Source organism: Bos grunniens, chromosome 6 (assembly GCF_055505025.1).
Source record: "Bos grunniens cultivar Pamir isolate PY7600 chromosome 6, Bosgru_T2T1.0, whole genome shotgun sequence".
NCBI classification, from domain to species: Eukaryota; Metazoa; Chordata; class Mammalia; order Artiodactyla; family Bovidae; genus Bos; species Bos grunniens.
In genome coordinates this window covers 108,864,808-108,871,177 of record NC_141170.1, presented here as the reverse complement: position 1 = coordinate 108,871,177, position 6,370 = coordinate 108,864,808, and the positions used below count along the sequence as shown (strand labels likewise).

Here is a 6,370-nt window from a genome sequence, read left to right as displayed (position 1 = left end):
GAATTATAGGGAATAAAATAAATTTGAAAAAGCCCTATGATAATCCCTAAATTGGAGAAACATAAGCATTCTTGGAAGCTTTTCCTTCTCTGTGGTCAACCTCTTGGCCAGTAGCCCCTGGAAAAGCACCACAAGTGCATGGTTTTAGCAGAGGGATATCAGCCTAGTCAGCATCCATCTGGCTTGGTAGGACTTCTCTCTCCCTGACGTGGCTGGCTTTGCCAAGGATGCCAGGCACATCTAAACCATATGCATGGCTTTTAGGACAAACCGAAAGATAAATACAGAAATCTGGCCTCAGTTCTGTTGCTTCTGCTCACACCCTAAACTGATGCTCCAGTTCTATCTTCACAGGCTATGAACTGTTATAAAATAAAAACACATCACATCAAGATAAGCCTACTGGGACTTTTGAATCTTAGCTTAATATAATTTGATCATTAAAGTACCAGAGGCACCAAGGCAAGTCTGCCCAAGTATCAACAGTTTTTCTGAAAATAATTTGCCTATAGAGATGGAAAGATACTTTCTCATTTAAGAAAAAAAACAACACCTCTATGTAGATATTATATCTATTTATCACCTATCAACCAACCTGCCTGCTTTATATATAGTATATTAATAATATATACATAATTTATTATATACTTATAAAAAAACATCACTACTATTATAGTCATAAGACATAGTTTATCCCTGATATCATTATTATACTGGCTATATAATTCATTTCATAATATATGATGAAATATGAAAGAACTTCAACAATATTACTTTAACACACCTTCATCACAGTCCATCCAAAAGTTGAATTGAATTGATAGTGAAGATATAAATAAAATAACAGTTCTACAGAAGAAAAACAAGTACATCAATAGAGCAGTTATCCAGGATATCCTTGGAAAACAGGGGTTTGATTTCCAAAAACCTAGAATAAAGGTGCCAAAATTCAAGTTACTGAAAAAGTAAGATCAGAATAATTTTTTCCCCAGTGAAATTCATGTAAATATCCAAGGTGGTTTACTTTTTAAAAAATACTAAAAGCTGACATGGACTTTCAGGCACTTAAGATAATCACCATTATCAAATAATGAAATAATTTCCTAATGAACATTGGGCTTCGTTGGTGGCTCAGATAGTAAAGAATTCACCTGAAATGAGGGAGGTGTGGGTTCGATCCCTGGGTTGGGACGATCTCCCAGAGAAGGGAACTGCTACCCACTCCAGTATTCTTGCCTGGAGAATTCCATGGACAGAGGAGCCTGGCAAGCTACATTCCATGGGGTCACAAAGAGTCGGACGTGACTGAACAACTTTCTCTTTCACTTCAGTGAACATATGGCTAGCCTTGTGCTGGTCTTCCCCTTTCCCAATGAACACAGAACAGCTGTCAGAAATAATGTGCAACTTAAAAGAATAAACAAACATTTTCTTAAGAACGTGAACATTGCCAGTTAGTGATGTGGACAGTGAGAATACCACAGAGAAGCCTCTATAAACTTAACGCTTGTTCAATGTAGAGAATGAGATAATAGTAATGTGCTCCAACACAGAAGAAAGGAGCAGCTTGTTCCCCAAATTTCAAGAGAAGGTTGCTAATTTATACAAATCTCCAAACCCATCCTATTATCCCCAGAGAGATGCCACTGAAGAAAGAGATCTGGAGCTCTGCAGGGAAAATTCACCTACGGACTTCAGTGGTCCCATATACAGCTGTACATTGAAGCCAAATAGGGTAATTAAAGATTACTCATGCCAGGACATCATGGTTAACCCTGTCTAGCATGCAGCTCAGATATTGTTTTTGTTGTTTGTTTTTGGTTTGTTTTGTAAAAATGCTCCAAGTAGTCAGATTTATAGCCACCTTTGACAAATGTTTGTCTACTGTTTGTAGACTAACCCAAACCACATTAGGATCATTTCAGAGGAGTCACAAAAAATGCAAACAGTAAGAAGATGTATTTTTTTAAATAGCAAGATACTTCTAAGGAGAGCAGAGTTTGGTTAATTCAGTGGCTCCCAAATGTCTTCAGTTCAATTCAGTTACTCAGTCATGTCCGACTCTATGAGACTCTATGGACTGCAGCACGCCAGGCTTCCCTGTCCAATACCAACTCCCAGAGCCTACTCAAACTCATGCCCATTCCATCAGTGATGCCATCCAACCATCTCATCCTCTGTTGTCCCCTTCTCCTCCCACCTTCAATCTTTCCCAGCATTAGGGTCTTTTCCAATGAGTTGGTTCTTCACATTAGGTGGCCTAGTATTGGAGTTTCAGCTTCAGCATCAGTCCTTCTAATGAATATTCAGGACTGATTTCCTTTAGGATTGATTAGTTGGATCTCCTTGCAGTCCAAGGGACTCTCAAGATTCTTCTCCAACAACACAGTTCAAAGCATCAATTCTTTGGTGCTCAGCTTTCTTTATAGTCCAACTCTCACATCCATACATGACTACTGGAAAAACCATAGCTTCCTATCACTTCATGGCCAACAGATGGGGAAAGAATGGAAACCAACTCCAAGAGCTTGCTCAAACTCATTGAGTCGGTGATGCCATCCAACCATGCCATCCTCTGCTGTCCTATCCAACTCCTGCCTTCAATTTTTCCCTGCATCAGGGTCTCTTCTAATGAGTCAGTTCTTTGCATTAGTTGGCCAAAGTATTGGAGCTAAGGTTCAGCATCTGTCCTTCCAATGAATATTCAGGTCTGATTTCCTTTAGGATTGACTGGTTTGATCCCCTTGCTGTCCATGGGAATCTCAATAGTCTTAGCCAACATCACAGTTCAAAAGCATCAATTCTTTGGTGCTCAGCTTTATTTATAGTCCAACTCTCACATCCATACATGACTAATGGAAATATCAAGGCTTTGACTATATGGAATTTGTTGATAAAGTAATGTCTCTGCTTTTTAATATGCTGTCTAGTTTTGTCACAGCTTTTCCTCCAAGGAGCAAGTGTCTTTTAATTCCATGGCTGCAGTCAACATCTCCAGTGATTTTGGAGCTCAGAAATATAAAGTCTGTCACTGCTTCCACTGTTTTCCTATCTATTTGTTATAAAGTGATGGGACCAGATGCCATGATCTTAGTTTTCTGAATGTTGAGTTTTAAGCCAGCTTTTATACGCCCCTCTTTCACTCTCATCAAGAGGCTCTTTAGTTTTTCTTTGCTTTCTGCTATAAGGGTGGTGTCATCTGCATATCTGAGGTTATTGATACTTCTGCTGGTACTCTTGATTCTAACGTGTGCTTTTTCCAGTCCAGAATTTTGTATGATGTACTCTGCATATAATTAAATAAGCAGGGTTATAATATACAGTCTTGACGTACTCCTTTCCCAGTTTGGAACTAGTCCATTGTTTCATGTCTGGTTCTAACTGTTGGTTCTTGACCTGCATACAGATTTCTCAGGAGGCAGGTAAGGTGGTCTGGTATTGCCATCACTTTAAAAATTTTCCAGTTTGTTGTGATCCATACAGTCAAAGGATTTAGTGTAGTCAATGAAGCAGAAGTAGATGTTTTTCTGGAACTCTCCTGCTTTTTCTCTTATCCAGTGGATGTTTGTAAAATGATCTCTGGTTCCTCTGTCTTTTCCTAGTCTACCTTGAACATCTGGAAGCTCTTGGTTCACATACTGTAGAAGACTACCTTAGAGAATTTTGAGCATTACTTTTCTAGCATGTAAGCTTCCCTTGTGGTTTACCTGGTAAAGAATGCACCTGCAATATGGGAGACCTGGATTTGATCCCTGGGTTGGGAAAACCCCTGGAGAAGGGAAAGGTTTACCCACTCAGGTATTCTGGCTTGGAGAATTCCATTGACTAGCGTGTGAGATGAGTGCAATTGTGTGGTAGTTTGAGCATTCTTTGGCATTGCCTTTCTTTGGGATTGGAATGAAAACTGACCTTTTCCAGTCCTGTGGCCACTGCTGAGTTTTCCACTGCTACATTCTCACAAAGGAAGAAAATACTTCCTTCTTCTGAAATTATTTCTTTTTTAAGGGTGATAAAATTTTTCCAAAAGCTTGAACTGGGTCACTAACAGTCAAAATAGAATCATTATAATTACTCAGAACTTAGCAGTATCTACTCAAGGCATGTGAAACAATGATAGGTATAAGAACATGTGCTTGTGTAGAGAAAACTGTTTTTAAAAATCCTGCTAGTCTTTGTGATTTCCCCCCCCCGAACTTTTACAGTTCTCTTTCCTCCATGGTAAGCTTTCATTTGAAAGTTCATTAATAATTCACATTTGAGGTTTGTTTACTTCTTGTTTTAAACAAGCATTATGTATAGTTTTACAAATGGAATTAATTCTCTTTGTTGTTGAAACACCTACAAATATAATTTGTAAATAAACATAACTGACTCTAGATAATCACAGAATTTAACTGATGGAATCTGAAGTTCCAGGGCGTACATGTTACTTGATAACTGTTTTGTTTTTCCCTTATAAAAAATGATATGGTCATCCAGCATGCTATGAACAGCTATTATGCTTTGGAGATAAAATGGATAAATTAATGTGGCACAAACACTGTTTAGTTAAAAGTGGTTAAGAGTGATTTTGCTCTACATAACTATTTCTGATACATATCTCTATAATATTTGGATCCTGTGTCTGTGAAACACTCAGATATAGAAGAAAGGAAGACTGGTAAAAGAAGGCAGTAGGAAGGGGAGACTTTTTTTTCCAGTTGCCATTTCTGGGTTGCAGTGTTAAGTTTATCTAATCAAACTGGTATTTTTCACTTCCAATTTTTTTCTTTTCAATATACTTTACCTTTTTAACTAGTTAGAACCACATTACTTAAATAGAACTAGGTGACTCCTTTAGGGAAAACAATATTTTCATGCAATTCCTGTTTCCTCACAATACAGCTATCAACTGCAGTATTTTTAACACTTTGGGAATGCATCATTGTTATCTGGGGACAGAGTTGGCATTAAGATAACGTGATTTGCAGTAAGTCTCAAAGCACTACTGCAATCTTTTATGTTCTTAAATGTACCGTAGTTCATGAAATAATTGAATGTCTACATATTTCTATAAGTTGCTTCCATAAGAGAATACCACTTCTTTGGTAAAATGATTAATGAGACGTTAGTTACGAAAACTTACAAGCTACTTTTACAGAAACTTCCCACCTCTGATACTACCAGTGCAGAAACATTAGGTAAGAGTGTCCAAGTTTTACTGGTCCTTTGGAAGCAGGAGTTGTTGAGAGAGCTTTTCTAAGGAGAGTAATACATCAGATTGATTTGGCTGGATGTAACACAAGTAGACAGAACTGTGTCCTCAGATTAAAACGAGTTTAGAAGGATCGAAAAGATACTCAAATACACTGATCCAAACAAAGCAAAGGACATCTTCATTTTTAAAGGTCTTAGTGTGGAGCAACTTGGTATAGCTAAGAGAATTAGTTCTTTCAGTGTTATTACTCTATTATATTAAGATCAGCAAACACATGAAGACAGTTATAATCTAAAAGTTGATTTGCTATTGAAGTCCACTGGCATTTTGTGTTCTATGGTTCATATGTCACCAAAGTCTCTGACATTTCTTTCTCAGTTTTTGTCTCTAGCTTCTTTCTAGTGTTTTTTGTTTTCCTTTTTTTCTATTTCCAGAAAAATCAACTGTGTATGCAAGGGGTGGGTTATGCACAAGGGTGTTTCAACACGAGAAAAGTAGTAATTTCATATTAGCTTTCTTAATCAATGTTCTATCTCTTAATTTCAGTTTTCTGGCTGCCCATGCCAAATGGAAATATGCACATACTCTTGGAAATACACAAATAAATCTAAATTTCTCGAATCACTGTTCAAGTATTTCATGCAGTTAAATGATTTTTTCTTTGTTATTATATGTGTGTATTTATCAGAAAGTCATGTGCTTTATATTATGGTGATTTATTCATTGTCAAATCATTTTCTTTTTAATTATAAGATGTTGTTGTTGTTCAGTCACTAAGTCATGACTCTTTGTGACACCATGGACTGTAGCATGCCAGGCTTCTGCATCCTTCATTATTTTCCAGTTTACTCTAACTTATATCCATTGAATTGGTGATACCATTCAATCATCTTGTCTTCTTTCATCCCCTTCTAATGCTTTCAATCTTTCCCAGTGTCATGGTCTTTTCCAAAGAGTCAGCTCTTTTCATCAGGTGGCCAAGGTACTGGAGCTTCAGCCTCAAACTCAGTCCTTCCAATGAATATTCAGGATTGATTTCCTTTAGGATGGACTGGTTTGATCTCCTTGCAGTCCACAAGACTTTCAACAGTCTTCTCCAGCACTGCAGTTTGAAACTTCAATTTTTCAGCACTCAGTCTTTTATATTGTCCAGTTTCCACATCTGTACATGAC

General features: G+C 37.4%; 1 long non-coding RNA gene across 1 annotated transcript in view; it reads right to left on the bottom strand.

Annotated features, from left to right (window-relative positions):
- Window positions 1-784: 784 nt before the first annotated feature.
- The window catches only part of LOC147371187 (uncharacterized), a 197,906-nt gene continuing 192,320 nt past the window's right edge, over window positions 785-6,370 (bottom strand). Inside the window, exon 4 of the long non-coding RNA XR_015166281.1 lies at window positions 785-928. This is a non-coding gene — a long non-coding RNA (uncharacterized LOC147371187). The remainder of the gene's footprint in view (window positions 929-6,370) is intronic.